The sequence below is a fragment of the Papio anubis genome, chromosome 4, assembly GCF_008728515.1.
Source record: "Papio anubis isolate 15944 chromosome 4, Panubis1.0, whole genome shotgun sequence".
Lineage (NCBI taxonomy): Eukaryota > Metazoa > Chordata > Mammalia > Primates > Cercopithecidae > Papio > Papio anubis.
In genome coordinates this window covers 64,089,912-64,111,241 of record NC_044979.1, presented here as the reverse complement: position 1 = coordinate 64,111,241, position 21,330 = coordinate 64,089,912, and the positions used below count along the sequence as shown (strand labels likewise).

The 21,330-nt window shown below is 33.9% G+C and overlaps 1 protein-coding gene across 2 annotated transcripts in view; it reads left to right on the top strand.

Annotated features, from left to right (window-relative positions):
* SEMA3D (semaphorin 3D) overlaps positions 1 to 21,330 on the top strand; it is a 203,422-nt gene that overhangs the window by 21,315 nt on the left and 160,777 nt on the right. For both annotated transcript variants that reach the window (XM_017956998.3, XM_009203529.4), the window contains exon 2: positions 11,856 to 11,987. The gene's annotated coding sequence lies outside the window, so the exon portion shown is untranslated. The remainder of the gene's footprint in view (positions 1 to 11,855; positions 11,988 to 21,330) is intronic.

Sequence of the window (21,330 nt, the reverse complement as noted above, 5' to 3'; positions counted from 1 at the left end):
TCCATTATCACCTTCGTACAAAACCTCAAACTCATGTTTTCTTATCCACTTTAATGTTCTTTCAGCCCTTCAAATATAAAATGTTCAAAATAAAACAGGGCTTTCATTTTCATTTTTTCCCTCACCAACTCACTGAACCTCTTTTCTTTGTTTTTATCAGCACCATACGGCTAGTAATTTGACCTTTACACATCAGTCATCCCTAATGCAATACAGAGCAGGTCCTGTGAACCTAGTCCCACCTGGATTCCCATCCTGATTCTGTCACTAACAAGCTTGTAGCCTTGGGCAACTTGCTTTATCTCTCTATGCCTTAGATTCAGCATCTGCAAATGAAGTATTAAGAGTATTTAATAAATTACTGTGTGGATTGAGTTAATATGTGTTCACAACTTAGAATAATGTCTGGTCCTTAGTAATACCTCATAAATGTTAGCTACTATTATTATCACTTTCCTTTGCTCTTTATTTCCAATTACTTCAGCAAGTTTTCTTAAAACTTGCCTCCTTTCCATCGTCACTGCCAACACCATGATTCAAACCTTCATGTTCTTTTGCCTGAACTATTTTATTAGTTTTCTAACTCACATTTCTGTTCTCATTTTATCATAAGCCCTAATCAAGTGAAGATACTGCATTTAAGAACCTTTGTCATTGTTAGTAAGACTTTATTTGGTAAGATCAACATCGTGTAGAAAAATACATAATTTAAGCAAAACTAACAATGACATTAAGTATCACGTGCATATATAGTATGTTTTAATGTGTATATGTGTGTAGGTATATGAAATATAGTAGTAAATGAAGAACAATATCATTCTGAGAAAGTCAGATTCTCATGGTTTTTAAACCTGCTTATGCCATTAACCATCTTCTTGGCACCTTCCTCTATTAAAAAATTGATGAAGCACATTATATACTCAGGTACATATTTATATAATTTTGTTAGGAATAATATATGTCCTTTTAAGGCATATGAACTCATCTGCATTTTCTCTTGCTTATGTTTTTAGTGCCTTTTCTGAATATTTCTGTAAAAGGCTGACTTTTGCAAATACTTTGTAGTGTTTGAGATGCATGATTGCTTTCTCTACTACACATTTTCTCCATAAATGGAGACTTGCACCACATACTTGCTCCTATTTTATATGAGAATAATTGTAAGGAATAATTGATGTCCTTCTTAATTTAAAGGGAATGACCTGAATTGGGTTTAAAGAAATATATTGCTAACTTTTTGAGAAATGGTATGCATATGTACTCAGATATTGCAACATCACAAGTGATGAAACTACTGTGGGTGAAGCATGATTTTCGCCTGATAAGGTAAACTCAAATACAGTGATTGCCTTGTTTAGGTACCTCTGGTGTCATTCACTGCCTACTGCAAGTGATGGCAGAATCCATTGTAAACACAATACCTTTGTCATGATTGGGTTGTAATCTAACTTTGCAGTTTAGTCCGTGCTTATCTTAGCCACATGAAACTATTACATCACATCTTTTCTCATGCCATATCTTACGTGTCTAGGGAAACATTATCTACTTACAAACTCTAGCTTAAATGATTTCTCTCTACTGTGAAATTTTCTTTGATTCTACTACATCTCCCATTCATCTCACTCAAGAAGTTTTTTTTTTTTTTTTTTTTTACTATTTAATTCATCTTCTATATTTCTTGTATAGCACTTTCATTCTACTAAATTACAGCTCTTTGTATACATGTTTTATATCTTTAAGTGCCTATTGTTTCCTGGAATAAAAGACCATATTGTATTTACCAGCTACAAATACAATGGAGTTGAGTTTTATACAGGTTCTAAGTTCTAAAGTCAATATTTAAAGTTAAAAATTACTATTGTCAGCATTATCCAGACAAATCCTAATATAAAATGTATTACACAAAATTTGTGTGCCACAAAAGTGGCTGACATTCAGTCTTTCAATAAACTACAACACTGAAAGTTTTCTTCCTGTATTGTGTCAAGTCACTTTCTTCACTTCAGCACCAGATGAAGTAATTAGCTTGTCTTTAGAGGCTGTGTTGTATGAAAAAATCCATGCATCTTTAAGCATGAAAATGAAATGCAGCTTGCGGAGATGCTCAGACTATGAGAACTTAGAATGACTAAGGGAATCTAGTTTTCCTTTCCAAAAAAATATTTTTTAAACAGTGGCAGTTCAAAAATGCTCTCTATCTGCTTTAATTTTAAGAAATTTGGTTATCAAGTTCATAAGAGTTTAGATAAATAAATATATGTATAGATACATACAGATAGAGAGATAGGTTTCAGTTCAAACAAACAATAACAACTAGTTTAAATAACTAGTTTAAATCCGTGATTGATGGTATCATTATACAATGATATTACGTAGTGACTCTATTCAAGTTATTATTCACTGAAGGCTCCCAGGTAGCAACGTTATGAAAAGGACATACTTTTGCTCAAATAAACCTTTATTCAAATCCATGCTCTGATACTGACTGACTGTAAGACCTGAAGCACTCACTACACTTCTCTGAGCATCAACTTTATTGCAAACTAATTAGCATTTTTGAAAAGTCTCCAAAAGAGTCTGAAATAAGATGTGTAGAGTTTATTTCATAGCAAACATTCAAAAAAGATTGATGATTATTACTGTTGTTATTGATGTTTCCATTTACAAAATAAACATTTTTAACTTATGAAAATTGAAACTTTTCCTGTGAGAATGGAAGTCTGTAACTTTACTCAGTTCAAGTTATGTTTGCAAGATTGGCAAAAATTACTTTCCCTTACTGTTTCTGAAAAGCATTCAGATATGAAATGCTTGGTTATTTACTTGAATCAGGATTGAAACATTTGGCTGGTTGAAAGCAATTCTGGGAATGAGAATAAGGGAGCCACTTTAAATGATTGAAGCTGGATTTCTGAATTAGGTCTTTCAGAAATAAGAGGCTTCTTTGCCCATTTTCCATGAATTTACATTTTTCATAGTAAATTGTCTTGGATCAGATAAATTTTATGTAACATCTTTCACTTTATTCATTACTTTAAAAAATTCATCTTTAAATTGCCTAATTATTTCCTACTGTCCTGTTATCCTTTCTGTTGGACTGATTCTTTTTTTCTTATTTTTTCCATCATGCTGATCATTTTTATAGCCTTTTTTTGTTCAGATTCCATTTCTGATCTTTGAAGTATTATAAATCTTTCAAGACTTTGGAAATTAAGATTATAGTTTACTGTTCCCTCTGATGACAAGCACTGTATTCTTTGCTTTATAACAATTTTTTTACTGAATTCTCTTGATTTATTGTGTGGTGGGTGATACCTTTTCCTTTTTCAAGTGAAGAAACTGAGGCATAGAGCGATTAAATAACTTGCCCCAATTTCCTCCTACTGAGCTGTGAAGATAGAATGTGGACCCAGGCAGTTGGATTTTAGAGTTTAAGCTCTTCACTACTGCACAAGCGTTAGCTCACTTTCATGGAGAGGCAACTTTCTACGTGCCTTTTTTTTTTTTTTTTTTTTTTTCTTCACTGTTATGGAGAGGCCACTTTCCAAGTGCCTTTTTTTTTCTTTTCTTTGTATTCTGTTTTACTTTCTAATCTTACTGTATATTTTGGATTTATGTATACTTCTTTTATATTCTTACTTCACATCCTTGTCTTTCCTTCTCCTTAGCTCACCTCCTTGGATGTCCTCGGCCTCTAAACCTCTGCCTTATGACATTCAATCGCTGACTCAGTTCCTTTACTTCTGTCTTCCAAGGAGTCTGAACATTTTAAATGTTATTTTCCTTTCAGTCAGTTCCAAGATGATGTTTGCCTCTGCTAAGTGTATTTCCTCTCAGCTACTGGAACCTTCTGTTCTGCAGATTGCTCCTTGGTGCATTTGGAAAGACGTTGCCAAGTTTCTTTTTGTGCATATGCTTGTTTTCAGTTTCTGGAAACTTGTCAGAGCTTCCACTCTTTTTCCAAATTCTTCCTCAGGTTTTCCTCACCCTCCCAGTACACCTTTCCCATAGTGTTCCTCCTTCCATTTACTGCTCCACTCCACCCATCTTTAGAGTGTCCTTTTGTTCTGAATGCTTAAACCTACCTGAAATTTCTGGCTTTTTTCACTGTGGCATGAGTTGCATTTTAATCAACTATGACCTGTCATTCTTAGAAAACAAAGGTCATTCTATGAAAACAAATGGCTACACATTCTGGAAACTTAAGCTAATAACTTTTGTTATTAATTTTTACTTGATCTACTTCACCTGCTTCTTTCATTTTTCTTTCATAATAATTGCACTTTTTATGTTTCCCAACAAACTCATGATAAGGGTGTGGTTTTATGCAGTAATCACTGTTTTGTTAATTCTGTGTTTATTGATGCTGTGACTTTGTACATGAATTGCTCAGGACATACAATGCAGTGGAAGGATCACTTGCTGGGCAGTTGGAGGATGAGGTCTTTGTTGTTGTTAGCCCTTCTTTCTACTTGACTTAGGCTACTCAGAAACCCCTCTGATTCTTGCTTTCTTACTTGTGAAACAGAGGAAGAGCAATATCTAACTCCAAAGCTGAAATTAAAATGAGATTAAAAAAAAAAAACACACACATATTTTACAAATTGGGAACAGCTGCAAAACAGGTACAGTTTATTATTACATTGACTCTCAAAGCACAGAGATGAGTGTCAGACAAGCAAATGCATAAAACGCAAACAAATGAACAGTCTGACTAGAGTGAGAATTTCATTTCTTCAGAGTTTTCTATTGTGCATCAGATGTTTCTTAAAATGCAGAAATCTTCACTTTGAGTTTTAATAAAAATATATTTGTATGCAATACTGTGAATATTTAAGTTGCGAGATGGTGGATGACATACCTGTTTTGCTAACTCAAATATCATAATCCAAAAATAATACCTGTGTGGGTAGTTCACTTTCTTCCTATGATGGGTATTACAGAGTGATTCATAGAAAAAAATACAGATTGACCTCTATGTACATGCAACAGCCTGTGTTATTATGGATAAATAAGTCCCACCTGAGAATTGTATGCTTCCTTCTGTGAAGAGCCACCTCACTCCTACATGAATGATGGTTGTTTTCCTCTCTTCCTGCTTCTTGCAACTCTCCCTGCCTACTCAACCTGCAGCCATCCTCAGTTCCAGCCCTGTCTTCTTTGCCCCTCCAGAGGCCATGGGTATCTGAGTTTTTCATACCCCGCAAAGTAACAGCAGGGGAGGGAGGAATAATTTAATGATTAAAACATTATAAAATATTTATGATTTATTTCCATATCTATCTATATGTTATTTATATATTTTATATTTACCCCCATTGCTAATTATATGAGTGATTTATTCACATTTCAATATTTTAAAATATTAATTTGCAAATGAACACAAAGAATCACTGTAAGCCATGTTAAAATGACCAATTACTCGATTTTATTTAGTTCCCTTCTGGAAATTACCGAATTAATTTATTATTTCAGGTGAAGGCTAGTGTAACAAGAAAACATGGAAGATAAAGCTAAAATTTTTCGTCCTTTTGAAAATTGAGTTTGTATTATTAATATAATTCTGATATTTCCTTATTTTATGTTGATTATTTTGTCTTCCAGAATCACGGTCACCCTCTGTGTGGTCAAGTTGCCTGTATTTTATTTACATTGTCCAACTGATGTTGTCCATTCCCCTCCTCCATACATGCAAGTAGTCATTGCTTGCATTTTTATACTTCACTTCCTAATTTTAGGGTTGACTTCTTTTCTGCTTCATTGCAATTATTCTTCATAAACCTCTTCTCCTAGTACCAAATTTAATAATACTTTTTTCCTCCAGAATTTTGATATATTTTGCTGGTTTGTAGAGAGATACTTTGCCCGTCAACTTGTTGCTCATCCAAGTTGAGCTTCTTTAGTGCTTTAATCTTCCATCAGAAATCATCTTTCTTTGTATCTTAATCATTTTTCCATCATGTCTCTGAACTCCTTCCAGCTTCCCTGCACCTTTTAGATAACGAGATGCCGGGTCTGAACACCAGGTGCAGTCCCACCAGTCCTGTTTAGGAGGGTCCCATTACCTCCTGTGCTGCTATTATGTTTTCTTGTTCCCCAAGGTTCTCATTAGAATGATGATGCGTGTTTCTACAGGCAGAGAGTCAGGCACACTGCGTCGCCCCCATTTGCCTACAGCTGCCTTCTGGCTAATTCTTTTTCCATCGTGGAAATCTCGGTTTCAATTTCTCTCTCTCTTTCACTATGACTCTGTCTCTCTTGTTCTTTATAGTTTTTATTTTTACTCATTCTGCCTGACTCAGATCTTATTCATGTGTTTATTGACCTCTTTATTTTTTTTTCTGTATCTTGATCAGATCCATTATCTTCCCAGTGCTATACTTTCATGCTGGTGTTGATAGTAATCTCTGTCACTCTGACTGCATGTTCATCCATCTCTTAACCATATCAATTTTGTTCACACTTCAATGGTAAAAAAATATACATATTTCCTTATTTTATATAATGCCTTACCTTTTTGTTTTTTTTATCAGATCAATAAATAGTTTGACATTATCCTGTTAGGCTTGAAAATTCAATTTTATCAAAGTTGAATTGAGATATATATTATTTTCAATATTACTATTTTCAGTTCAATAAAATAACAGTTCAGTTTTTATCCACAAGTGATATAGTTTGTGGAGAGATGTGATAGATATATCATCTCTGGAGTAGTTACTGTAGAACTTATGGCGTGTGTTTCTTGAACACTAGTTGGTCATTCTCTCTTCATTCACTTCCTTCTTTCCTATCTTTCTTGCTTCCTTCCTCCAGTTATGTAATGGTTACTGAAATCCTACCATCTGCAGGACAGTGTGAAGGAAAGAATGCGCACTGGTATTAGATGGCCTGCTGTCAAAGTGAATAGCTCTGCAGCTACATCAAATCATTTACATTCTGTCACTATGTTCTCACTCATAATTGGAGTGGAGTTCAGCAATATGATGATTAAGTGAGAATAAGACAACGTTTTATTCACAAATTAGAAGCCTAGTTAGAGATAAAGCCATAATAAATTATCCGATAATACTGAGAAGAAGCTTGACCACTTGAAAAGTTTGTCTTTCTGGTTTACAAAACAACACATGGCTCCCCATTGCCTACCAAATCAATTGTATCAAAACACATTCATAGTACACATGTGGTTTGTATATGACCAGAGGACGGAAGTGACAGAAGATAGAAAATAATGTAATGGTTCATGAATTAGGTAATAAAGACAGATGAGGACTAAAGTTAGAGGAAAATCTGAGTCTGGCACTTTAGATTTGGGAACCGATTTTAAACTCAATGACTGTTAAAAAGGGGTAGATTCTGTCCTACCACCTGGAGTGCTTTCATGATTAATCCAGATTCCTTATCACCCCTCTTTGACTTGCTGCAATGAAATATTTGAAGATGATGGCCTGGAAACTGCAATTTAACACCCTTCTCTACCCTCACTGCCATTTGATTTATGTGTTTATACTTGTTACAAAATTTTAGCTGAAAGTGCAGCCAGTCATTGTCAAAATAAGAGAATATCAGGGTCTAAGGTAAGTAAGAGGAAAAAACAGATGAAGGGGGTTAAGGAACTACAGGTGTTGGGTCCTGCCAGTAGCTGAGGTGATAGTAAAGACGGTGATGTGGGTAGCAAAGCAGGTAGACACTATAGACACAGTCGGTGAGAAGGGGAGAAATAAGTCACTATGAGGAATTTGTAGAAAGGGCCAGAAATTGAGTTTCTGATCTTAGTGGAACAGAAAAAATTCTGATGATACAAATCAGTGTGCTTTGGGGGACTGAAGTGAAAATGTGAGGACTGCTGGGCGTTGTTGAGAGGAGCTACATCTCTGCCCAGCAGAGCCTTTGTTGGCTTGTTTTGTTTTGCTTTGTTCTCCCCAAACAATGTTGATGTATGTACAGCATAAATTAATGCAGTTTATTTACTTACAAGCCTTGTAAAATACAAGTCACAAGATAAATATAAGATCATATTGTCACATGGTACAAAAAACTCAGACATCAGAGTATTATAGTGAAAACATTTTAGACAGTATACATAAAGTGTAGGCAAGGGTCAAATTATGAAGAAAAGGCGCATAAAATGTACAATGGGGAGCTGTTTAAGCATACCAAATTGTCAACTTATAAAAGCATCTTTTCAGGAATTTAGTCTCACTTGGAGAAACAAAAATATTTTGGTTAATATTTTGAATACAACCAGAATCTTTCATACAAGTTATTTTTATTACACTGTGCTGATATTTTAACATTGATATCAAAATTGTTACCATATTTGATATTGTTAACATAATTTATTTGTTAACTGCCACATTTTTAGTATTGACTTTCTTTATCCATCTAAGCAAATAAGGATGAAATTTTGTTATTATAAAAATAAGAAATAGAATAAAACCCTAGGTCTATTTTTTTTTTTAAATCAGACTAAAAAGGGAGGTTTGTGCCAGAAACAGTGAGACATTCTGTATTTCAAAGTGCCATTTATTCCCGAAGCATGTCAGCCTCTGCACAGTGACCTTCTGTGTTTATCTTTATAAAGAGTAAAGTAAACCATTATGCAAACACACTTCCATTTGGACACTGTAGTGCCAAGTGTTAATGGCATCATTATTCCAAACAAAGCATGTTTAGAACCATTACTTTTTGTGTTATTTTTCTTGTGGTGATTTCCATAAAGTGTCTGTAGGCTAAGATATTTGCTGATATAACTATTTTCTTCTTACTGTCTGTTATGCTAATGGTATTTTGTGGTGTTTTTGGTAAACTGGTTGATTTACTTCATAAAGAGCTTGTTAAAAAGATTACTTTTTAATCTGTGCCAGCTCTCTTTCTTTGTGTGTCCTCTATATTTCATGAATATAAATGGCTTATAGGTGATGACTTGGGTGGAAAATGTAAGCAACTCATAAGGGGTTGAAATTTGCTCATAAATTAGTAAAATTCTTAAAATTTTTAGTACCAAACTAAAATATAGTTAGCACCATAGGTCTTAAAGAGATATTATTTTTCTGAAATGTGATTTTTATAACTTTATGCTCTGGAAAATTCAATTATTCCTTTAAGTTGAAAGAATCAAACTCTATAATTCTATGCAATACATTGAAGTTGGAGATTGCTTTATTATCTTAAGAATCACTTGTGGCCAGGCGCACTGGCTCACGCCTGTAATACCGGCATTTTGGGAGGCTGAGGTGGTGGATCAAGAGGTCAGGAGATAGAGACCATCCTAGTCAATGTGGTGAAACCCTGTCTCTACTAAAAATACAAAAATTAGCCAGGTGTGGTGGTGCGTGCCTGTAGTCCCAGTTACTCAGAAGGCTGAGGCCGGAGAATTGCTTGAACCCTGAAGGTGGAGGATGCAGTGAGCCGAGATCTTGCCACTGCACCCTAGCCTGGGCGACAGAGCGAGACTTCATCTAAAAAAAAATCACTTATATTACAGCATAATGCAAGATAAATTAAAATATTATTTTGTCTACATTTCTAAGCATATATATATATACAAACACACACACACACACGTAACAAATAGGTGATAAAACTAACAATTATCAGAAGAAAAATAAAAATAACTGGATAAGCCAGTGCACATTTGGACTTAGAAGCACATCAGCTAAAATAAAAGGAATTGTGTAAGTGTGACATAAGTCATATTGTTCATTCATATTCGCAAGAGCTCAGCATTTAATTGTCGTTTACTGAGGTGCTACAATTTTATGAGATGTCAAGGGCTCATTACTTGCTGCTGTATGATAAATGCAAATATTATCTCTGGCAATATTAGACATTTTATAATTTATACTCTGTTGAAGAGCTAAACCCCATTAGAAATAAATATATAACTAAAATAAAACATGAATATAGGTAAGTATGACATCTCTAAAAGGTAAATAAATTATTGTTTATTATATATTTTTAAAATAATAGGTTTGTTTTATAGTATCTAAATGTATAAGTGAATCATTTGTAAAATGTCTTTAATTAACACCATCAGTTGGACCTGTTCCCTGATTTGTCTATTATTTAAGATTTGTGTCTTTGGCATGTTACACCCCTGTTGGAAGTACATTAAGTTTCAGTATGACTAAATGTTATTAGGGGTTTAATATGTACCTATGGAAAACAAAATAACTAATGGACCCTCAGGGAGATTAAAACTAAGATGATAGCCTCATAAGCACTAAACTCTAATGGATAAGTAACTAGTGTCCAACAGATTTAGTGCACAGTAAGACATCTATTTTGTTATATATTTTTATCCCTTAGCAATATATATATTTAAGTTACAAGAGAAAATACAAATATTTTTATTCTGCTAGAGTGTTTAGGGGTAACGTATATGGATATCACTGTCCTGCTTTGAAAAAAATATTTTAAGTCGGATGGATTGGCAGGAATGTATAATGTGATAATAAAGCAAATGTCAAAAAAAAAAGAGTGATTGTAGAATCTAGGTGTGGGTATACAGATGCTTTTTGTATACTTCAACTTTTCTGTATGTGTGAAAATTTTTATAATAAAATGTTTGAAAAATCTTCGCAATGCAAGATCATTACATTATTTTTAAAGCAATCAATTTGAAAAACTGTGGAGATGACAGTAATAACATGACACAATTTTTTATATGTAGAAAGACAAGTTGTGCTTTATCTTTAAATGAATACCTTTAAAAATAATGACATCTGAGCTTAGCTAAATTCTTTTCAGATTTTTGCATATTTTTGTAAAAAGCTTTTACTCTTTTCTCTTTAGATTATGTGTTCAAACCTAATTATCTTTTATGGTTGTCTATTATTTAGGGCCAACCTAAACTTATCACCTTGTGTTGTATTTTAGTCAATGCACTTATTCAGTTTTATGGTTCTCTCTGGTACATTTACAAAGTGCATTTTATACTCCACTTCTAGTTTCCTATAAACAAGGAAACAGTCTGTTCTACTGTATTTCAAATCACTGCCATCCTGACCATTACTTCATTTGCAATAAAAGTCACAAACTGTGCAAGTGCATTTCATACATGTTCATTTCCAAGGTGTTAATAAGTAAATGTCTGGTCAGCCTTGGTACAGAGAAGGTGACAGACCCCCCCACATGGTAGGGTTTTTATGAGGTTTGATGGGATACCAAGAGTATGCTTCCCTGCCATTTCCTTGAGGCTCCCTTCAATGGGAACGTCCATGTTTGTTCCATCTTTCTAAAAAATAAAATAAGGTTTCTACTGAAAGGTAAATGTTATCAACCACTAAGAGTTATTAATAACTGAGCATGATGAATGTATATTCTAGCCAGCCCTGAGAAAACTGGGCATGATGAGAGTTTGGAACTTGGGAATTCTCTGTAGTGTCTGAACATTCCTTGGTTTAGCAGGCACAGGAAATATGATGACTTGGAGGTCAGGCAAGCAGAAGCAAGCAGTAAGCACTCTTAGCAGTAAGGAGCAGCTAAGGGTTCCTGTGACGGTTGATTTCATGTGTCCACTTGACTGGGCCATGGGGTGCCCGGACATTTGGGCAAATATTCTGGATTTGTCTGAGAGGGCATTTTTGGATAAGATCAACATATGAATTGGTAGACTGAGTAAAGCAGATTGTTGTGTCTCCTGTTGTGGGTCTCACCCAATCAGTTGAAGACCTAATAGAACAAAAAGCTTGACGTTCCCACAAGTGGGAGGTAATTTCCTCTTGCCTGACTACCTTGAGCTGGGATATTTATTTTTCTGCCTTTGGACTTGAACTGAAACGTCTGCCCTTATTGGTCCTGGAACTTGAAGGTGTTTGGACTGGAACTGCAGTATTATCTGTCCTGTTTTTCAGGCCTTCACACTTGGACTAGAACTATAACATCTGCTGTCCTGGTTCCCAGGCTTTTGAACATACACCATTGGTTCTCCCGAATCTTCACCTTGCCAACTGCATATCTTGGGAGTCGTCAGCCTCAATAATTATGTGAGTCAGTCTCTTAAATAAACCTCGATAGATAGATAGATAGATGCATGTATTCTCCTATTTGTTCTGTTTCTCTGAATAATTCTAATACACTGTCCTTGGGCTGATGTGATTGGAGAGGAAGCACTCTACAGGACGGTTCGTTAGGGCAAACTTTGGATCATCTTTGTCCACACTACATACGATGTTATTTCTAGACATGATCACTCCAAGACCTTGGAATGCAAATAATGATTGGGTCTCTGCTGTATCAATGACTCTCAAAACAAATACAGTGTAAAGTAATTGTAATGCTTTGAGTCCTGTTAGTTATACACAGTTGATCCTTTAACAACATGAGTTTAAACTGGGTGGGTTCACTTATATTAGAATATTTTTTTTTCCAAACAGATACAGTATTCTCAGGATGCAAAACCTGCTTATACTGAAGGCAGTCTTCTTATATAGCAGGGTTCTGCAGGGAGGACTGTGGGAGAATGTTGCACACGTGGGCATATGGGAATGGCAGAGATCCTGGAACCAATCTTTGGTGTGTATCAAGGGATGACTATACATTATAATGTTGCCATTATATTAGTAATCACCTGCAAAAAGTTATTTACCTCTCTCAGAATTAGCAGACATAGCTTTCTTGTGATTTCTTGATTTGAACATGTCACAGTGTCCCAGTTCCTTAGGCTGCTAGACTTGACTTTGACTTCCATCAGTGACTACTTTTGCTTCAACTCCAGAGCTAAAGATGAACAATTACGTTAGTCCCTTCTACTATTTTATTTGTTGTATAGAATAACAACATATACCATGTAAGCACCAAGTAATTTATCAGTTTCTAATCCTAATACATGTGTGTATTTGTTTTATAAAATAAACTCTTTCAATAGAAATTATTTTGATGAGATTATTAATCTATGTTTGAAGACACTTTGCTTGTATGTAATCTTGGCAATGCTCTGTTGAGTTATTACTATACCAAAAATCAACATCATATTCTCTTATTGTTGTGTTGTTTCATTGTTTGATAGGCATAATTAATAGCTCTCATTTTCCTTTTACTATAAGATTGTGATTAACATTTTAGGCACTTAGCCTGAGATCACTTTCATCCTAGCTAACTTGTCTTCTTCCTCAAATTAGACATAGCATTGTCCTCAAATTATAAACTATTAATTTTCAGGCAAGAAAGATGATGTCTTTTGACTACCATATAATTTAATTTGGTGATCAGAGATCAAATGTAATTGTAAATATTGATTCCTCTTTTATTTGCTTATGGCTGACAATGATTCTTTTACATGCATCTTTGGCTTATTCTAACAATCAGTAATAGGTAATTCAGTCATTACTTATTTACACATTACAGTAAAATTTGTTTAACAGGTACTTGAAATAATCGAAACCAAAGATTAAAGAACCCTCACTCTGAACAAACAAATATTGTCCTACAAGTAAGTATAGGTATAAAATAAAACATAAAAACAAAACAAGGAAGAGGTAAATGTTTAGTAAATCAAAGGGAGAAAAAATCATAAAGTAGTTATGAAATCAATGATTATGAAATTTAAACAATTTTGTTTCATATATTCAGCCATAGAAGCTATAAGATAATTAACTATTATATAATTAGAAAATAAAGAAAGCATCTCAAGGCATATAATACAATTGTAAGAGATGGTCTCTGCAAAAAAGTTTTGTGGACTTTTTCATTATTTTTATCATAGTAAGGTCAAAAATCCTTTTTTTTCTTTTCTTTTCTTTTTTTTTTTTTTTTACCGACAGTCTAAACTTTGGAATTTTTAAATAGGAATTTAAAATTTTCTTCTAATATAATAGTTTAAGTTTATCTAGAACCTTCAGATCAATGTGATGAACTAAACAGAAAATATTATCACAAAAAGCTGTGCCAGTACAAGATGCTTTGAGAATATAAAGGAAATAGTACTAAATACACTATAATATACTGAAAATTGCATACCTTGATCACAGACACACACACACAGATGCATTCACACATCAACTACGATGTTCTAGTTTAACCCATATAGAAATATATATTGTCTAATACCTAGTTCAGGTTAAGAACTATATTCTTTCTGGAACTGATTTGAAAATAATGTGTTACTGTTTGTTAAGAGTATGACACTGTTTTTGTTTGCTTTGTCTCAATTTGGGGTTAGGAAAAATTTCCAGATATCTTCTATACATATATAAACTTGGAGATGTTTAGCTGGTTTATTTTGAAGATTTCCAAAGTGAAGAATGAAAGAAGAAATGAGGACAGACTATACAAGCCCAAATTAAGGAATAAGAAAATGAACCATTTTCTTGAGTTGACAACACTTTCTCTATTCAGTTTTACATAGGGTTTTTGCAGCAACTTTTTTTACATAGTTTTACTAGACTTTCAGTCTCAGTAATATCAGATAACGTCTCTAATTATATATGTGCAGTGTGTGTGTTTGTGTGTCTGTGTGTGTGTGTGTGTAGATTTTTTTATTGTAGGTAACAGTGCTATTTAAACATTTATATTGCTCAGTATTTGAGAAACTTTCAGGTGATATTAAGCTTTTAAATGGGTTAAGCTTTTAACTGAGTTAAATTGTTTTAGAACTTTGGAAACATTGTTTTAAAATATTATTTTGTTTGTCTAACATTTACAATAAAAGGAATTAACAAGAAACACAAAATAACACCATTCACCACAGAGGGAAGTCAACGTAAAGAAAGTCATCTTTGGATCCTTTCCAGTGAGGCTTAATTGTGGCACCACAATAGGGACATTGTTATGCCAGGTCTTACCTACTTCATTACCTTATACCTAAACTCAGAGAACCAAAACATAGAAAAGCTGCAATGACTATAATCTTCTGGGTATAAATGTAGCAAAAGCTGGAAGATACTGAAGAGTAAAGGAGACAAAATGAACATTAAGATGTAAGCAATAAATTGATTAGTACATTGCATACCCAAATTCTCCTTCAGGTTTCAGGTTTGATTTGGGAAGTGATTCGATTTACAGGGAGATATATATAGTGGATATATATATAATATATATATATAGTGGATATATATATATAATATATATATATATAGTGGATATATATATAAAATATATATATATATTATTTTTTCTAGAAAAGTATTTAGAACAGAAATATCTTTCCAAGATTTTCAGTTCTTAGTACCATAACAGCTCAATTTTCTTTTTCATCACACTTCTAGGCCAACAAACAAATACTAAGAATTCTGATTTTTATAGTTAAGGCCAAACAACTTAATAAGTGTTTATGTCCTGACAACATAAATTAAAACAAAAAAAAATGTTTTACATGTTTTAAATTTAAATATCCTTAAATTACATGTGAATTACTTACTAATGGGGAGTGCATATGTGTTGGGCACTGTGCAGCTTCTCAAACCTTAGAATCGGATTGAATATTGCGATCCTTAGTACCTGTTCCACAAGGACTTTTGAGGACACTTGCTTTACTGAGAACCCAACTTCACATACCTGTGACCCCTCGAATGTAACCCCCTGGAGTGTTGAAATTAAGAAACAGCTTGACTAGTAGTTAATACAGTGCCTGATAAATAGTGAGTATTGTTGTGTTTATCTTGAAATTTTAAAATATCTTACAGCATTCCTGGTGAGTTCACTGTATTACTCCAGAGTGCCTTGCACATAGTTTTGGAATCACAGTGTTAGACTATTAGATGCTAATGTTAATCGTAGCCCCTGAATCTTAATTGAGAAGTCCAAAAGCCTCTGACATGGTGGAAGTGAATGGAGGCACTGTATGGCGACTATAAAAGCTCAGTATCTTCTTTAATCTCATTGTTTTCTGATATTTCTCAGTCCAATACGCCAAATATTTCCTAGGATTTACAGTATCACAGAGTCTGTGACTGAAAATTTGATGTTAGACAGTGATGGTAAATGGGACCACTATCATTGTTTAAGGCAAGTGTTACTTTTGTTTTTTGTTTGTTTTCTTTGTTTGTTTGTTTTTTGAGACAGAGTCTTGCTCTGTCACCCAAGCTGGATCACAGTGACACGATCTTGGCTCACTGCAACCTCTACCTCCTGGGTTCAAGCAATCCTGCCTCAACCTCCCAAGTAGCGGGATTACAGGCACATGACACCATACCTGGCTAACTTTTTGTATTTTTATTTATTTAGTTATTTATTTGGAGAAGCGGGGTTTCGACGTGTTGTCCAGGCTGGTCTTGAACTCCTGACCTCAGATGATCTACCTGCCTTGGCCTCCCAAAGTACTGAGATTACAGGCATGAGCCACCACGCCTGACCAAGTGTTACTTTTGTAGTTTTAAGAAAATAATATTATCAGTGTTTATTAAGACATTTTAAATTTTGACATAGCATTTTAAGATTTGGTGTTATTTTGTGTTTCCTTTTAATCCCTTTTATTGTGCAAATGGTTTTATTTTTTGTTTCTTGTTAATTTATTTTATTGTAAATGTTAGAAAAAAAATATTTTTTAAAAAGTTTCTAAAGTTCTAAAGTAATTTAATGCAGTTAAAAGCTTAGCCTATTTAAAAGTTTAATATCACCTGAAAGTTTCTCAAATACTAAGCAATATAAATGTTTAATGTAGCACTGTTAGCCACAACAACAAAAAAATCTTCACACACACACATACATGCACACACACATACACACTTCACATATATAATTAGAGACATTATCTGATATTACTGAGACTGATTTAACTAATTTTTTTCAAAGTTTCTAACTATATTCAGAAGAGCTACTTGTTTTAACATTCCTGTGAGATGTATTGTACTGAGAGGAGAACTCTGTCTTCTCATGAGTCTACCCTAACTGCAGATAAACCCGGGGGTGCTCTGAGGAAGGAGATTTGAACTAATTTTTCATTTTATCTCATTTTCGTGTTTCAGTAACCCAGTTAACTATATAAACACTGTTTCCTTTTAAAAACAAGTATCTTATAGAAATGTGTATTTTCTCTCAGCTAAGGACCTTAGTGGAAATCTTATCTGGATTATTAGGAGAACTCAAATATGAGAGTCCTTGAACTAGATGATGTTAACCATTTCCTGCTCAGTAAACTGTGAGTGCCATCAGTGTCCACACTGAAAGCTCAGAACAGAAAACTAAAACAAGTCATATTAAGATGAATAGTAAAAACTATAAATTGTTTTGTAAATGAAAAGGGAAACAAGATATGATGACAGAGAATTCTTACAGATCTCAGGGAGGGTTAATTAATGATCATCATTAATAGTGATACTTAGCAGCTGTTTCTGACACTCTTGTGATTTTAAATTCAAATTTTTAATCTCTATGTTTATTTTTAATCTTCATTTCCTAGAACCTACTTTGCTGATCAAGTTTCCATACCTTTAAATAGATTGTCATCGTGATCTCTGACCATAGCAGAGATAATATGATTAACTTTTGTTCATTGGTTGAAATTGTTTACACCTACTAGGCAGTGGGTGTTTGAGAGAATGAAACTCAAAGCTAGTGCTGAGTGGGTTGGTATGTTAGGGACAGAGTGCACTCTCCCAGTTGAAAGACTCCTGAAAATTGATAGGGAGATGAGGCAGGAAGTTGGTCAAATGAATTATGCTGCTAGGAAATAATAGGAAGGGTACTTCTCCTATGTTGTATATCCAGAACTGAGTCTGGTTATTTCATATATAACTACAAGATCAGAAAACAATAAATTAGCAGATATATAGGTAAGTGAAACAATATCAGTGATACTAAAGCATTAGGATAAATAATATTTAAATAATAAGGTACTTGAAAAAAATTGATTAAGATTTTCATGAAATTCTGTTATCTAAATATCAGAAAAAAATACTTATAGACACAAGATTTTGCTTCTAAATTGATTGAGACATCGTATTTTTCATTATTGGTATAAATTGCTTTCTAGCCAGGTTGCTAACAGCATGTCTATAAATAGATATATTTACAGATAATTAGAAATAGGGATCATTAGAAAGATGGACAGAGACCAGGAGCCATGGCTCAAGCCTGTAATCCCAGCACTTTGGGAGGCCGAGGTGGGCAAATCATCTGAGGTCGGGTTTTGATACCAGCCTGACCAACAGGTGGGCAGATCACTTGAGGTCAGGCATTTGAGACCAGTCTGGCCAACACGACGAAAACCCATCTCTACTAAAAATATAAAATTAGCCGGGCATGGTGTCTCATGCTTGTAATCCCAGCTACTCAGGAGGCTGAGACAGGAGCATCACTTGAACACAGGAGGCAGAGGTTGCGGTGAGCCGAGATCATGCCACTGCACTCTAGCCTGGGCAACAAGAGCAAAACTCCATCTCAAAAAAAAAAAAAAAAAAAAAAGAGAAGAAAAAGAAAAGAAAGAAAGATGGACAGAAAATTCCACTTCCGTGACTGGAACTGTAGCCATCGAATGTTGACACTGTGGTATACGGAAAGATGAGCCCATTCTCTGGAGGAATGAACTATGTTTTTCTGGTTCACTTACTTCCTCCTAATTGCTGTACCAACATTCTTTCTTTTAGACTTTCTATTCCTGAAGCTACTCCCTTGAATTGTTCATATTAAATTTGCTACTCCTCTGAGTATCCCCACAAATCTGCAACATGCTTTTGTAGCCTGCTTCCATTCACTGGAGTCTTCTGCTTTGTCATCATCCATATCTGGAGATTTGACTGTACATTTTTCCAGAAAGATATACTTGTAAACAGAAGACTGGTGCTTGTATCTTATTTCTCCATTTCTTTTATCTGTGATACCTGCTATTAGGCTAGTTTTTATTCTTTCGAAAATATGACTTATTTCTTTTTACCAATACAATTGCATATCTTAAATGCAGAATTGTTAAGTAAAAGTTTTTTTTTTTTTTAGATGGAATCTCACTCTGTCACCCAGGCTGGAGTGCAGTGGCCCAATCTCAGCTCACTGCAACCTCTGCCTCCCAGTTTCAAGTGATTCCCTTTCCTCAGCCTCCCGAGTAGCTGGGGTTACAGTTCCCTCCACCATGCCCAGCTAATTTTTGTATTTTTAGTAGAGACAGGGTTTCACCATGTTGGCCAGGCTGGTCTTACACTCCTGACTTCAAGTGATCTGCCCACCTCAGCCTCCCAAAGTGGTGAGATTACACGCATGAGACACCACTCCTGGCTAAGGATTTTTAATAGTATATGTGAAATGTGATTGTATGTATGTGTAAAAATACATATATGTATACATATGTGTATATATCTCATTAAAGAACTGTAAGATGTCATACAAATATAAAGTTGATTGAATCAGAAAGATTGAATTATCTATTTACACCAATTGGTTTTTCTTTATATGTACAATTAGCCCTCTGTATCTTTGAGCTCCATACCCGTGGATTCAACCAACTACAGATCAAAAATATCTGGGAAAAAAAATTATCTGAAGCAAAACTTAAATTTGCTGCCCACTAAGTTCTATGCCAAATCCATGGGAATGAAATTATGTGTAGGCATTGTATTAGCTTTTATAAGTAATCTAGATATGATTTAAAGTTTATAGAAGAAAAAATGTATAGGGGAAGAGGTGAGTAGGTTATATGCAAATACAACATTATATATAGGAGACTTGAGCATCAGCAGATTTTAGTATCCAAGAAGGATCTTGGAATCAATCTCCCAAGAATCTTGAGGGACGACAGTGTGTTTTTAATCTCAAAGTTTTGTATTTGAGAATAAGAAATCACTTCTTTTTGCAAATGCCTTATAATTTCCCTCCAATAAAGATCCTTTTTTCCACCAGATTTTGTATTATTAAACATACTGTATCATCTTGCTTGGTGACAAGATGTGATTCCTGAGAATTTCCTGTTCCTTTAATGGGAGCTCTTACGTATGAGTTGTAGATTTAGTATTCTAAGATTCCAGCAATGTAGCTTTTAGAATGGCATTTCTCCATTTATTATATAGTACTTAAATACCAAATAACTAAAAGTAACTAACAATGATAGCAAAAAAATATGTCCAATTCTGCTTCTTATGTCATTATTTAAGTATAGTACTTTTGTCTATCCCCCCAAACCAATAAAACATTAAAAACTTTTTGATATATTGTTCAGACCATCACATCCATGTCACCTTACACTTTATGTTTGACTTCACTTTTTCATTCACGCATTTTTTCTTTGGTTTTACATAATAAATTTAACACATCTTTTGAGACATGTATTATGCCAGACTGGGATCAAATACGGGTTAAAAAAACACTGTCAACATAATTCCCATACTTGAATGGCATCATTCCAGAAAGAGTTTAAAAATTTGGAATTCGATTTTTGTGATGCTCTCATGTCTATTCATAATTCAGAGCCCTTGAAACATTCCTAATGAGGTTTCAAGTATTTTGTTTTTCCTCCATGCTTTATAAACAAATAAAATTAAACCAAACTAAACACAAATAAAATCCAAGTTAGAATTGTGTATATCATCCAGCTGCTCCAGGATTTCTCTCTAAAACTGATTTGCTCTCCTTAGTTAAATACAGTGGACACCAAAGCCAGATTAATTTATAATGCCAATTTCTCCCATCTTTGAAATGTTAATCATTGGGCTGGGATTAAAGTAGGAATCTATAATAAATCCTAATCCAATTCTATGACATATTATTATTTGTTTTACACTATTCACACATATCATACTAGAGGCAGGGGGAACAGAAAAAATAAGAACAAACACAGCTTTAATTTTGGGCTCTAGGCTGACTTAAATGTTGGATATTGCAGGCCAGTTCCCAAAGGAAAAAAAATGTATATATATGAGTATACATTCTTAGAAACCTTGATAAAGATCCTTACAGAAATCCTGATGGTTGTGTGAATGCATTCATTTTTCTATTACACGAAGCATAAGGCAAAAAATATATCTTTATTCTGAGAATCTTTCCCCTCTATCTCATGTAAAATATATTTTCTACCTCTGGGGAAGAGGATGAAGTTTGCGGGTATTTACATCTTGCTTTAGTTTCAAAGCTAGCTTTAAATTCAACTTTTATGTTATTTAATTTAATTAATTTAAATTTAATAAATGATACTCGATTCAGTTATCCGAAAACTTTTACATTTGCTTGAAACAACTTGAGTAAATTCAATCTCCTTTTTTAGTTGTAAATTTTATGAAGTTAGAATACAAGCCAATTTTTATTGCTAATAAAAATTCAGCATCCACTTAGAGAAATACTGAAAGTGTAAAATGCACACCTGAATCTGAAGACTTAGCATGACAATGGTTTTTTGATTAATAATTTTATATTGTATACATGTTAACATGATTTTTTTTTTTTTTTTTTTTTTTTTTTTTTTTTTTTTTT